The sequence below is a fragment of the Canis lupus genome, chromosome 25 (assembly GCF_048164855.1).
Source record: "Canis lupus baileyi chromosome 25, mCanLup2.hap1, whole genome shotgun sequence".
Taxonomy (NCBI): domain Eukaryota; kingdom Metazoa; phylum Chordata; class Mammalia; order Carnivora; family Canidae; genus Canis; species Canis lupus.
The window spans coordinates 46,121,489-46,136,401 of NC_132862.1; the positions used below are offsets into that span (position 1 = coordinate 46,121,489).

Genomic DNA, 14,913 nt, shown 5'->3' on the forward strand with positions numbered 1-14,913 from the left:
AACATCGGGGTGCAGGTGTCCTGGCGTTTCATTACATCTGTATCTTTGGGGTAAATCCCCAACAGTGCAATTGCTGGGTCGTAGAGCAGGTCTATTTTTAACATTTTGAGGAACCTCCACACAGTTTTCCAGAGTGGCTGCACCATTTCACATTCCCACCAACAGTGTAAGAGGGTTCCCTTTTCTCCGCATCCTCTTCTTGGTGAGTATTTTGACATCCATGTTAATCAGGGACATTGGTATCTAATTTTCCTTTTTGATAGGGTCTTTTAAAAAATTTATTTATTCATGAGAGACATAGAGAGAGAGGCAGAGACACAGGCAGAGGGAGAAGCAGACTCCCTGCAGGGAGCCCGAAATGGGACTTGATCCTGGGTCCCCAGGATCCCACCCTGGGCCAAAGGTGGCGACACTAAACCGCTGAGTCACCAAGGCTGCCTTTGATAGGGTTTATTTATTTATTTATTTATTTATTTATTTATTTATTTATTTATTATTTTTAAGTTGGCTTTGCTTTTATTTTATTTTTTTTTATAAATGTATTTTTTATTGGTGTTCAATTTGCCAACATATAGAATAACACCCAGTGTTCATCCCGTCAGGCGCCCACCTCAGTGTCTGTCACCCAGTCACCCCCACCCCCGCCAACCTCCCCTTCCACCACCCCTAGTTCGTTTTGATAGGGTCTTTTAAAAAATTATTTCAAATATGTTTGTTGGAATTCGAGTACACATTTCAACAGAGCTTATAATTTGATAGCATATTTATACACACACCTTTATCAATTTCCTATTGTTCTGTGGTCTACTCTTAATACTAAAACAATATTGATCTGTTATAGACGCAGATACATATTGAAGCTGCCAAGATGGTGTCTTTCACTGAAGAGGAATTTATCAAGACACTTGAATGGGGAAATTCATAAATGATCTACTTTATAATTAAAGTATACAGACTAAGGTCTGGGCAGCCCAGGTGGCTCAGCGATGTAGCGCCGCCTTTAGCCCAGGGCATGATCCTGGAGACCTGGGATCGAGTCCCATGTCGGGCTCCTTGCATGGAGCCTGCTTCTGCCTCTGCCTGTGTCTCTGCCTCTCTCTCTCTCTCATGAATAAATAAATAAAATCTTAAAAAAAAGTATACAGACTAAGGTCTGTATAACTATGTGACCCATATACATTTTATTTAAAGTTATAATGATTTATTTTTACTCTTTATAAGTAAGGAAGATAGTTGGTGAAAAGCAAATGAAATCAAAGCAACTCTGGAGAAATCCCTGTTTAGATTTAGGGGATACAGAATTGACATGTAATTATTAAAGGAAATATTTTGTAAAATAATAAGAATTTACTTTTGGTTCTTTCTTGTGACCCACCTGCCCTTTATGTTCTAGATATTCAGCTTTAGTTCATAAATGATAGTTTGTGTGATAGAAATTCTGTTAAGTTCTTATTGACAATAAAGCCCTTTGAAATTCCTCAGTCTTAACATTCTCTTTCTTTATAGTATAAAGAAAAAGATACTTTGGCCAAATATGGGAAGTAAGGTTCCTTTTTTTTTTTTTTTTTTTTTAGCATGTTGAGTTTCTTTTCTTTTTTTTTTTTTTTGTATATTTTTTTATTGGAGTTTGATTTGCCAACATATAGCATAACACCCAGTGCTCATCCCACCAAGTGTCCCCCCCCAGTGCCCATCACCCAGTCACCCCCACCCCCCGCCCACCTCCCTTTCTACCACCCCTAGTTCATTTCCCAGAGTTAGGTGTCTCTCATGTTCTGTTACCCTCTCTGATATTTCCCACTCATTTTCTCTCCTTTCCCCTTTATTCCAGGAGTAAGGTTCCTAAAACACAAATACTTATGGAGCTATAGTCTGAATGAAGATGCAGGAGAAGCTCTAAGCAGCACAAGTTGTATGGAGAAATTAGTTTCCTGGGTTTGGTCCATAATGTATTTTTATATATGGAGGTTGTGATGTGGTATGGAACTCAGATCTTCAAATTATCAGTACAAGAGTTTGACTAAAATCAATTTTGCAGCTAAAAATATTCTGTAATTTTTAAAATCAGAAAGCAAATATTTTCTTATAATTGTTTACAAATCATGAATTACAGAGATGCTTTTAGAAAATCCAAATAGATTACATTTCAGTGATAGTGAATCCATAAAACGAAAGTTATAGTGACATCTAGCGGTAAAAACAATCCATGTTTTACCAATTTTTTGTGTGTTTTTTTATTGGAGTTCGATTTGCCAACATATAGCATAACACCCAGTGCTCATCCCGTCAAGTGCCCCGCTCAGTGCAGGGAACCTGACGTGGGACTCGATCCCGGGTCTCCAGGATCATGCCCTGGGCCAAAGGCGGGGCTAAATTGCTGAGCTACCCAGGCTGCCACCAAATCTTGATGGTATCACTTGTCTTCACAAATTCCATTCCTTTTTCTAAATTCTTCACCAAGCATATTGATATCATTCTCTTTTTTATTTTTATTTATTTTATTTATTTTTTTTTCATTCTCTTTTTTAAATACCCCTGAAGGGAGATATCCTAGTAATTTTGTAGCATGTTCTCTAAGAAGTTTTAGTCTTCTTTAATAATTCCATTAATGCATCCTTGTCTTCTTTGCTACAACTGCAATTCTTCCAGTTCATGTTGTTTGTAAGGGACTGGTTGTGACGTTCTTCAGTGAGTTTTTTCACAGACCTCCTATGTTCTAGTTGCTTCATTCTTTATTTCTGAGCATTCATCAGTTCTATCTGATCATCCTCAGCAAGCTTAGCAAGCATAGCCTTTCAAAAAGTTTACTCTTCCTTTTTGGCAGCCTGGAGAACTAGTTCCTTCATGGCCATTTATTCTATAAAATTTTGCTTCAACTTCTTTTGCTTTCTCAATTTCTCTTCTGCTTTCTCTTTTAGTTTCATCTTATGTATTTCAGCTTGTTCTTTCTGGTATAATTCTTGTCTCACTTGTTCCAAATCTTCACGTTGCCACAGCATGTCTTCCAGTTTCTGAGTCAGCATATTCTGAAGCTGTAGCCTTTTTCCCTCGTTTTCTTGAACTTTTGCCATCCAATCTTCTTTCTTTCTTTTTTTAATTTATTTTTATTTATTTTTATTTTTTTAATTCTTGTTTATTTATGATAGTCATACACAGAGAGAGGCAGAGACACAGGCAGAGGGAGAAGCAGGCTCCATGCACCGGGAGCCCGACGTGGGATTTGATCCCGGGTCTCCAGGACCGCGCCCTGGGCCAAAGGCAGGCGCTAAACCGCGGCGCCATCCAGGGATCCCTCTTTTTTTTTTATTTTTTTATTTTTTTTAGATTTTATTTATTAATTCATGAGAGACAGACATAGGGAGAGAGAGGCAGAGACACAGGCAGAGGGAGAAGCGGGCCCCATGCAGGGAGCCCAATATGGGACTTGATCCCAGGTCTCCAGGATCAGGCCGTGGGCTGAAAGCAGCGCTAAACCGCTGAGCCACCCGGGCTGAGCCACCCGGGCTGCCCATCCGATCTTCTTCACTTTGTTGCTGCATGTTGGCAAATTCTATGATTTTTCTGTTTTTTTCTTCCATCTCATCACACTTCTTCCTTCTTCTTTCTGAAACTCTTCTATGTACCTTTGAGTTACATTCATTTTGTCTAACTTTTGTTGTCTTTCCAATTGATCTTCTTCATAGATTTTCCAAACAATTTCATCAATCATGAGTGTCTCTTTCAGGAACTGCTCATACACTTCCTGCTTTCTCTTTTCTTGTTCTTCAAGTTGTTTCTCTAAGGCCAGATAATACCGTGTTTTTACTTTATTTCTTTTGTCCTCTGCAGCAGTCTCTTCCTTTATTGTTCTCTTATGTTATTCCATCATGGTTTTGGCTATTTCAGCACACTGTTTCATTTGCTCATATTTAATGGTATCCTTCTCTGCAATCTGAGCTGCCCTTTCTTTATTCATGTAAGCTGCTTTTAATTTTTTCTTCAATTCTCTGAGCTTAATACTGTTTTCTCTTACTTGTCGCCTCATCTTTTTATCTGTTAGACTATCATGTTTTAGTTTTGCCAATTTCATAGCCAATTTTTCTTCTTGTTCAAGCTGGAGTTCCTCAGTCTTTTGTTTTCTTCTGCCTTTTGAATGGCCTCTTCCATATCCAACTCAAATTGTTCATTCTGTAATAATCTGAGGAATCTTTGTGCTCCACGCAGTCATTATTTTCATTCTGCATCACCTGGCCCCTGACATTATTCTATATCTTTCTTAGTGATTACAATTGTTTGCAGTGATTTATATCTACTGATTTCTGATGCCTTTCACTGAAGCTCAAAGTTTACCTTCTAGAAGCCATCCTGGCAGAGGAAAATTCCCCTCTCGGGCTCTAGTGGCCACCATCTCCCACTGCAAAAGCTGTGGTGGACCTCCTTTTTGGTAGGGTCTTTGTTTGGTTTTGAGGCCAGAGTAACACTGGCCTCAAAGAACAAGTTTGGAAGTTTTCTTTCCATTTCTATATTTTGAAATAGCCTCCATAGAATAGGTATTAGTTGTTCTTTAAATGTTTGGTGGAATTCCTTTGGGAAGCTATCTGGCCCTGGACTCTTGTTTCTTGGGAGGTTTTTGATGACTGCTTCAATTTCCTTGATGGTTATTGGTCTGTTCAGGTTGTCTATTTCTTCCTGTTTCAGTTTTGGTAATTTGTAGGTTTCCAAGAATGCATCCATTTCTTCCCATTCCTGCCTAATTTGTTGGCATATAGTTACTCATAATACGTTTAAAAAATTTTTGTATTTCCTTGGTGTTGGTTGTGATCTCTCCTCTTTCATTCGTGATTTTATTAATTTGAGTCTTTTTTTCTCTTTAATAAGTCTGGGTAGGGGTTTATCTATCTAATTAATTCTTTCAGTGAACCAGCTCCTACTTTCATTGATCTGTTCTACTGTTCTTCTGGTCTCTATTTCCTTGAGTTCTGCTCAATCTTTATTATCTCTCTTCTTCTGCTTGGTTGAGGCTTTATTTGCTGCGCCACCCAGGGATCCCCCAATAATGTATTATTATTTATGTGTTTCTTTACTTTGGTTATTAATTGGCTGATATGATTGGCTGCTCCCATATTAGGAGCGTAAATCTTTATAATTGTTAGGTGTTCTTGTTGGATAGACCCTGTAAGTATGATATAGTATCCTTCTTCATCTATTACTACAGTCTTTGATTTAAAAACTAATTTAGGGATCCCTGGATAGCTCGGTGGTTTAGCACCTGCCTTCGGCTCAGGGTGTGATCCTGAAGTCCCAGGATCAAGTCCCACATCGAGCTCCCTGCATGGAGCCCGCTTCTCCCAATGCCTGTGTCTCTGCCTCTCTCTCTCTCTCTCTCTCTCTCTCTCTCTCTCTCTGTCTCTCATGAATAAATAAATAAAATCTTTAAAAAAATAAAATAAAATAAAAACTAATTTATCTGATGTGAGGATTACTACCTCAGCTTTCTTTTGAGGTCCATTTGCATGGTAAATGGTTCTCCACTCCCTCATTTTCAGTCTGAAGGTGTCTTGAGGTCTAAAATGAGTTTTTTGAGATACCATAAAGATGAGTCTTGCTTTTTCATCCAATCTGATATCCTGTGTCTTTTGACCGGAGCATTTGGCCCATTCAAATTTATTGTAACTATTGAAAGATAGGAATTTAGAGCCATTGTATTACCTGTACAGTCCCTGTTTCTGCAGACTGTCTCTGTTTCTTTGGGCTCCCTCTTCACTTACAGGATCCCCCTTCATATTTCTTACAGAGCTGGGTTGGTAGTCACATATTCTTTCGGTTTCTGTCTGTCCTGAAAGCTCTTTTCTCTCCTTCCACTAGGAATGACAAACTTGCTGGTTAAAGTATTCTTTGCTCCATATTTTTCTCATTTAGTGCCCTGAATATATCATGCCAGCCCTTTCTGTCCTGACAGGTCTGTGAGGATAGGTCTTCTGTCAATCTAATATTTTTCCTCGTATATTAAGAGTCTCTTGTCTTGAGTTGCTTTCAGGATTTTCTCTTTATCTGAAATTTGCAAGCTTCACTATTATGTCTGGGTGTTGATCAATTTTTGTTGGTTTTGGGAGATGTCCTCTCTAGCTCTTGGAAGTGAATGCCTGTTTCCTTCTCCAGATTGGGGAAGTTCTCATCTGTGATTTGCTCAAATATACCTTCTGGTCCTCTTTCTCTCTGCAGCCTCAGGAATTCCAATAATATGGAATTATTATTGTTTTTCTAACTAACACATTTCTTGGAGCCTCTCTTCATGGACTCTTAGTTATTTTTCTCAGTTTCCTTCCTTTTCATCAACTTGTCCTCTAAGTCACTTATTCTCTCTTCTGCTTCATTTACCCTAGCTGTTAGAGCATCTAGCTTAGATTGCATTTCATAGGTTTTTAAAAATATTTCAGCCTGATTAGATCTCATTTCTGCACTAAGACATTCTCTAGAGTCTTATATGATTATTTTCAAGCCCAACTGGTAACTTTATAATTGTAATCCTGATTCCATATCCAACATTTTACTTGGTTTCATATCCATTAGATTTGTGGAAGAGAGTATTACCTCTGGTTTTTTCTTAAAATTGTGGTGAATTCTACCTTCTAGTCATTTTCTCCAGTGCAGAATGATGTACAAGTGAGCAGAGTCAAAAATATCAACCATCACCCAAGCAAAATGCACACTAGACAGTTCTGAAGATGGTAAGGACCAGAAAATAAAATAAAAAAATACAAGTAAAAAAAAAAAATACAAGTAAAAAGAAAAACAAATAAAAATGGGGGAAATAGTGGGGGAGAGAATATAATGTCACAGAGTGGACCAAAACAGTGATCCCCTTGATTGAGTGTATTTTGGTCCATTTGTTAGAAGGTACTAAATTCCAAAATTATAAAAAAAACCAAAACTTATATAGAAAGACAACACCACAAAAAAGAAAAGAAAGAGAAAAATGCAGGGAAGTGTGGAGAGAGAGAATATAATCTCACAGAGTGGACCAAAATGATCCAATTGGTTCTGAGTGTATTTTAGTCTGTTTGTTAGAAAGTACTAAATTCCAAAATTATATTAAAAAAGCAATATATACATATATATATATATAAAATTAAAATTGAATATGGTGAAAAGTTAGCCAGAAATGAATCTATGGGGGATCCCTGGGTGGCGCAGCGGTTTGGCGCCTGCCTTTGGCCCAGGGCGCGATCCTGGAGACCCGGGATCGAGTCCCACGTCGGGCTCCTGGTACGTGGAGCCTGCTTCTCCCTCTGCTTGTGTCTCTGCCTCATTCTCTCTCTCTCTCTGTGACTATCACAAATAAATAAAAATTAAAAAAAAAAGAAATGAATCTATGTATAACATGTAATTGTGAAATATCAAAGTTAAAAAAGAAGAAAACTTAAAACTGAAGAATTGATAATACACTAAACTGAGATGAGAGAAAAGAAAAAAATATTGGAAAATTTTAACCTGAAATATAAACACATCATAAGAGAGAAACCTTGATTTCTACATACTATTTTCCCTCAGTCCTGGAGTTTTCCAGCGAGGCTTTGTCAGTAAACTTGTTGTTTGCCTGTTCTTCCAGCTGGTCTTCTGGGGGAGGGGCTTACTGGGCTGATTCTCAGGTGTCTGTGCCTGGGTGGAGATGCCCCTGCCCCTTGCTAAGTGGCTGGGCTCAGTGTATGCAGTTTGCCATGTGAGGTCTTTGTTCCTGGAGTCTTTTGGACCTCTTTTTTTTTAAATAATAAATTTATTTTTTATTGGTGTTCAATTTGCCAACATACAGAATAACACCCAGTGCTCATCCCGTCAAGTGCCCCCCTCAGTGCCCGTCACCCAGTCACCCCCACCCCCCACCCTCCTCCCCTTCCACCACCCCTAGTTCGTTTCTTTTGGGCCTCTTTTGAAAGTGAAAGGAAAAAGAAAAAAAATGCCATGTGCCAAACTATAGACTCCTATCGTGTCCACCCACTCAGATCCTGGGGGAGGGGGCAGGCGGGGGACACTGATTTGTGCAATTTGCAGAGCCCTAGTGGGGCTTTTGCCTGCTTGTATGCACACCTTTCCCACCCCTCCCAGCGAAAGTGGAGGATCACCCTGCTTCTGTCCATTGCAGGGCTCTTGGATGGAAAGTGTTTACCCCTACAGTGTGTGCCGGCTCTGCCTCTCCCAGAGAAAGGTGCTGTGTTCCAGTCCTTTGTAGGGATCCAGCACAGAGAGTGGTCACCTGATCCCTTGGCAGTTAGTGGTTTATGGCACAAGAAGCTGAGCCTTCTCCCAGACTTACTGACCTAAACCCATTTCCTGCTCCAGTGCTTGGGAACTCTGCTGGCTCAGGCACCCCTGTTCTTTCTGTGGCTCCAGGGATATTGAGACCCACCCTGTCCAACCTGCAATTCTGCCCCACTTCACCACTGAGCACCTTTCAGGCAGGGAGATAACTCACAGGAGCAGATTTCTACAGGTCCTGATTTTGAGCTCCAGGGCTGCATCATTTTTCTGTGGCGGCTTACAATGGCTCCCTCCCCCACCGTTTGTCTTCTGATATATCCCCTCCATTTCTCTTCTCCTCAGTCCTACCTTGCAAAAAGTGGGCACTTTTATATTTGTAAAGTTTCAGCCATTCTTTTCTTATATCTCAGGTTGAATTCATGTGTTCATGATGGCTTGATAGTTATCTAGCTAAATTGAGGGGACTAGCTGAAATGAGGACCCCTACAATTCCACCATCTTGGCTCCTCTCTATTATATGTTGTTTAATGTGTGCTCACTTTTATTTACTTGGTATACTGCTTGGCAGTCTTTCTTCACCTCATTTCCACCTGGATATTCTTTACATATTCCACTAGGGGACAGTGCCTACATACCCAAACTTAGTTTGGCTTAATTTTTTCCACTAGAACACACTACATTAAGAGCTTTGTGAACAGCACATCTGCCTTTCAGGACTCCTCATCATAATCAACTAAAACTCAGTGTTGTTGGGGAAAGTACACAAAGTGACTTGTCATAAGTTCAGATTTGTCATCAGTTGTGTTAATTCTGCCTTAACTGCTTGAGCTGTGGTATAAATTCTGTGCAGAGGGAATGATTCTTTCAGGCCTGTGTTAGACCATGTCTTCCTCAGACCATTAGCCTTGACTCCAAGTTCCAATTAATTACTTAATTAATAATAAAACCTTTAGGAAGCCTCCTCACCCCCAAACAAGACTGTTGCTAGCAATAACATGCTCTCCACTGGTCTCATCTGTCTTCCTCCCCATCACAGGTCAGTCACATCTGATCCTTGCAGTTTTCATTATTTATCTAAAAAACTTTATCATACACATATACATTGATTCCTAAACAACATAGTTTGAATATATTTTGAGTTTGAATATATTTTGATTCCTTGAATTTGAATATATTTTGACTTATTATGTTTCTAAGAGTCACCATATTATGACATGTACTGTAGTTCATTCATATGCAACTGATGAATATTATTTCATTGTATAACTTTATTACAGCATTGAATTGAAAGCTTGGATTTTTCCCCCCATGTTTTTAAAAAATATTTATTTATTCATGAGGAAGAGAGAGAGAGAGGCAGAGACATAGGCAGAGGGAGAAGTGGGCTCCATGCAGGGAGCCTGACGTGGGACTCGATCCCAGGTCTCTAGGATCAGGCCCTGGGCTGAAGGCAGTGCTAAACCGCTGAGCCACCAGGGCTGCCCTCCCCCATGTTTTTGCTATTATAAACAGTACTGCTAAGAACTTTCTTTTATATGTCTGCAGGGACATGTAAGAATTTATTTTTTTTATTTTTATTTTTTATTTATTTTTTTCATGTAAGAATTTCTTTTGGAATTTTTTGGTTGAAGTTAAGTGAATGTTTAACCTTAGAAGATGATACCAAATTGTTTTCCCACGTGATTGTACCATTTTGCATGCCTTCCCTGATAGTATATAAACGATCCTATTTATTCACATCCTCTCCAACACTTGGTTCAGTCAGAATTCTTCATTGTTGCCAATTGAATAGTATAAAATGGTATCTCATTGTGGTCGTGATTTGCGTTTCCCTGACTACTAGTGGCCAGTTACTTTTTATAAAAATTAAAATTTTGGAATTTTTACATTTTATTCTAATCCTGGTTTGGATTTACTTATGCAAATCTGCTTATATGATCCTTTGTACACTTTTCCCCATATTCTCTTCTCCAACCACTGATCTTTGTATATCACCTGCTTTGCCTCAGGATGCCCCTTATTTCAAACTATACCCTTTCTTCTTTAATAAACCTAATTCAAGACTCACTTTTTTCCAGAAAGCCTGTCCTTGTAAACATCGGTGAACTTAGGTTATTTCATTTAACCCTTGGGTTCTGATGGGTTGCTCACACCCACTGGTTGGTGTATAAACTGGTACAAGGTATTTAGCAACATATATTAAGAATCTCAAACATTGTATACTTCAACCTTGTAATTACATTGCTTTTTAAAATTTAAATTCAATTATCATTAGTTTCAGATGTAGTGTTCAATAATTTATTAGTTGTGTATAACACCCAGTGCTCATCACACACATGCCCTTGAGGGTTAATACCCATTACCCAATTATCCTATTGTAATTAAATTTCTAAAGATTTTTATTTATTTATTCATGAGAGACAGAAAGAGGCAGAGACACAGGCAGAGTGAGAAGCAGGCTCCATGTAGGGAGCCCAATGTGGGACTCGATCCTGGGACTCCAAGATCACACCTCGGGCCAAAGGCAGGTGCCAAACGGCTGAGCCACCCAGGAATCCCCTATAATTACATTTCTAAGCATCTGTCCTAAACCTTGATAAAATGTCTGGTTGTTTCTGATGATCAGAATAGTTAGAGGGCTGCAGATTTACTTGCATGGAAAGAGGGGAACAAATAAGGAAATCTTGCATGTATGCCCCTGGGTAGACACGTAGAGAAGACAGGATAGTTTATGCTTCCCAACTTAGACCTGGGCACAGAACTGAAAGCTCTGGACAGAGAGCAGCTGCAGGCAGAGGGTGAAGCCCTTTCAGAAGGAATTTGGTGAAATCGAAGGGCACAGGGCAGTGGGAGGACCTGGGCATGTATCCCACTTCCACATCAAGCCCCTACTTGGAAATAGGAAGGAACCTTAATTCACTGATTGTTTTACCTTGCATTGCCTTGCAGGTATAGTGGAAATTCGGGAGTGGGCAGAGGTAGGGTACAGTGGTTGTCACCTTGTTCCAAAACACATAAGAGACTCCTCTTAAGATTCCAAAATATGCCTGGGAGCATTTATGGGTGGTTGAAGTCTGTGTTGTCAGGAGAAAGTAAAAGAGTAGGGGGGAATTTGGGTTACGTGGTTAATATGACCTCATTTATAGCTAAGTTTTGTTGTGTTAGTTTGCATGAAAAAACATCAAATAGGTAGAAAAAAGTTTCATGCCTAAAAATGTTCACCAAAGTGTATTTGTTATAATTGTAAAATATTGAAAAAGAACCAGAATACTCCACAATGTTTTATTGTTGTATCAGTCATCAAAAGGTATTTATGAAGAGCTTGGGAAAATTCATGTTATAATGTGAAATGAGAAAAAAAGTAAAATATCAGCCATGTAAAACATATTTAGGAAAAAGGACACCTAGGGGGCTCAGTTGGTTAAACATCCAACTCTTGATTTCGGCTCAGGTCACAGTCTCAGTGTCATGAGATCAAGCCCCGAGTGGGATTCTGTGCTGAATGTGGAGCCTGCTTGGGATTCTGTCTCCCTCTCCCTGTATTCCTCACCTGTTCTCTCTCTCACACACACACACAAAAATACATAAGAAAAAAGACTTGGTGCATACCAAGTAGTAGTTATCCTCAGATCCTAGGATAATGAATGATGTAAGTTTTCTTCATTTTATGTTTCTGAATTTTACAAATATTCTTTATAAGTTAGCATTATCTGAAAAATAACAACCTTAAAAATTGTAATAAAAATTAATATATATATATGTATATTTCTTTCCTTGGTGGAAAACCTTATATATGTATAAGGGGACTGTCTTCTCTAGGAACAACAGTGATTTCTCTCTGCAGCTGCCATGGTAATTCTCCAGAATACATAATTCAGTGGGACACATTTGAATGCTTCCACTTGAATTAAAATGAGTATCTAGAGGGGATCAGAAGCTTCGGGTTTGGAAGGTAAACAACAGATCTCAGCCTCCACCCATCATTCAGTTCTTTTCTACACTCTCTTTCAAGGGCTTGCCTAGCCTCTGCTTACATACAAATTACTGCTTCTGGAGTTGGCTTGCCAGCTGTGAGAAAGTTCTTTATTTTGAAATGAAATCTATTTCTTTTTTTAAAATTTTTTATTTTATTTTATTTTATTTATTTATGATAGGCACACAGTGAGAGAGAGAGAGAGAGGCAGAGACACAGGCAGAGGGAGAAGCAGGCTCCATGCACTGGGAGCCCGACGTGGGTTTCAATCCCGGGTCTCCAGGATCGCGCCCTGGGCCAAAGGCAGGCGCTAAACCTCTGCGCCACCCAGGGATCCCTGAAATCTATTTCTTAATAGTTTTCATACATCAGGTCATTTGACCTCCCCCACCCTCATGCCCCAAAGACAAGAAATATAATTAAATCTAATCGTGTCTCTTCCACATGATAGTATTTTCGATATTTGAAAACAGTTCTTTGTTCCATATAGATCCTTATTCATGTATGTGTTCATTCGTTCATTATTCATTCACTCATTCAGTGGTTATTTATTGAATTCCCACTATGCTCTGTGCAAAGTGTAATGGTAGCAATTGAAGATACACATTCCCTGCCTTCCAGATGTTCACAGTTTAGGGTCTCAGGTCAGATGCTGAAACTCTGAGATGTGTATGCAGGAGGTTTACTGGGGAGTACCCTTGGGAACAACAATTTGGAGAGGTGAGAAAAGCAGGGATGGGCAGAGGGAGGAGTTGTCCTGGCAGATACTTGCATCAGAGGCCTTAGCTGATCTTAAGGGGCTGGATGGCCCCTCAGAGCTATATCACCTTGAGGCAAGGTGATAAGAGTTTTATACTCTCTATTGTCCAGTCACAGGATAGGGATACATTTCTTCTCAAGGGTAAATTACTGGACAGGGATTCAGTGGGGAGCTGTCAACCAGTGCTGCCTGAGAAATCATGTCTGCCCTGCAGGAAGAGTCTGAGTGGTGCACCACTCTCCAGTACTCCTCCAGCTATGGAGACATAGCTGTTCCCCACAGTAGAATATGGCAAACCAATTATTTGAAGAGCTCTGAGTACAAAGTGCACGGACACATAGACAATGTGGAGGCTCAGCTGAGGAGCCAGGACAGGTTTCCCAGGAAGTCAAGGGTATGGTTAGCAAGGAGAATGCCTGTGAGCAAACCTTTAAGTGGTAGAATTGACAGTCCTTAATGATTGGGCCTGGGGGTGAGAAGAAAAGAGATACCCAGGTTTCTGGTCTGGACCCCCTTGGTGAATGTTGTGCTATTTGCCAGAGTAGAGAACCTACGGGAAAAAGCATATGGCTGTCTGCTCTGAAGAAGAAAAAAAACGGAAACATGTGGGAGAGGTAAGGAATGTATAGTTTAGTTTTCAGTTTTAACCCTAGAGTTTTATAAGCCGAACATTTCTTTCCCTTTAAGATTTATCTTTTTGTTTTTTAATTTTATTGGTTAACATACAGTGCAATATTGGTTTCTTGGAATAGAATTCAGTGATTCATCACTTACATATAACACCCAGTGCTCATCACAAGTGCCCTATTTATTTATTTTTAAATTTTTACTTAAATTCAATTTAATTTATTTTTATTTAAATTCAATATACTTAACATATAGTATATTATTAGTTTCAGAGTAGAATTCAGTGATTCATCAGTTGCATATAACACCCAGTGCTCATTCTTTTTGTAATTTTTATTTATTTTTATTATTTTATTATTTTTTAATTGGAGTTCAATTTGCCAGCATATAGCATATCACCCAGTGCTCATCCTTTCAAGTGCTCCCCTCAGTGCCTGTCACCCAGTCACCCCAACCCCCCCGCCCACCTCCCTTTCCACTACCCTTTGGTCATTTCCCAGAGTTAGGAGTCTCTCATGTTCTGTCATCCTCCCAGTGCTCATTCCATCACGTGCTTCCTTCATGCTTATCACCCAGTTACCCCATCTCCTTAACCCCCTCCCCTCCAGCAACCTTCAATGTGTTTCCTGTAGTTAAGAATCTTTTATGTTTGCCCTTTCTGTTTCTAACTTATTTTTCCTTCCCTTCCCCTATGTTTTGTTTCTTAAATTCCACATATGATACATATTTGTCTTTATCGGACAGATAAAACCCTCTAGTTCCATCCACGGCATTGCAGGTAAGTGCCTTGTTTAATGCCTATCCCCCCATCTAGCCCATCCTCCACAAACCTCCCTCCATCAACCCTCAGATTGATCCTTTTTTTTAAAAAGATTTTACTTATGTATTCATGAGAGACAGAGAGAGAGAGAGAGAGAGAGGCAGAGACATAGGCAGAGGGAGAAGCAGGCTCCCCGCAGGAAACCCGATGTGGGACCTGATCCCAGGACCCTGGGATGATGCCCCGAGGTAAAGGCAGAGATGCTCAACCGCTGAGCCACCCAGGTGTCCCTGAAGGAGACTTTTTGAAATGGAATTTTATGCATTGTCTGGACAGACTGAGATTGGGAGAAGTGAGTTTTACAAGTACACTGGTATAACATTGAGATTTAGCTCTTCTCTCTTAAAATGCCAAAGTTTTCTTGCATTGGTAGTCTACTCTTGAGAAGAGATTGTGAGCAGAGAAGAAAAGACAATATTTTTATTCCTTTACCTGCCCAGAACAGCAAGGTTTTTATATTCATTTTTATCTGGTCTTTATCTACGTAAGAGAGTGAGA

At 39.6% G+C, this 14,913-nt stretch overlaps 1 protein-coding gene and 1 pseudogene across 8 annotated transcripts in view; one reads left to right on the forward strand and one right to left on the reverse strand.

The window, feature by feature from the left end:
• Positions 1-14,913, forward strand: part of USP18 (ubiquitin specific peptidase 18) — a 75,750-nt gene that overhangs the window by 9,435 nt on the left and 51,402 nt on the right. The gene's annotated exons all lie outside the window — the stretch shown is intronic.
• On the reverse strand, positions 2,414-4,343 carry LOC140617739 (meiosis-specific nuclear structural protein 1-like; annotated as a pseudogene).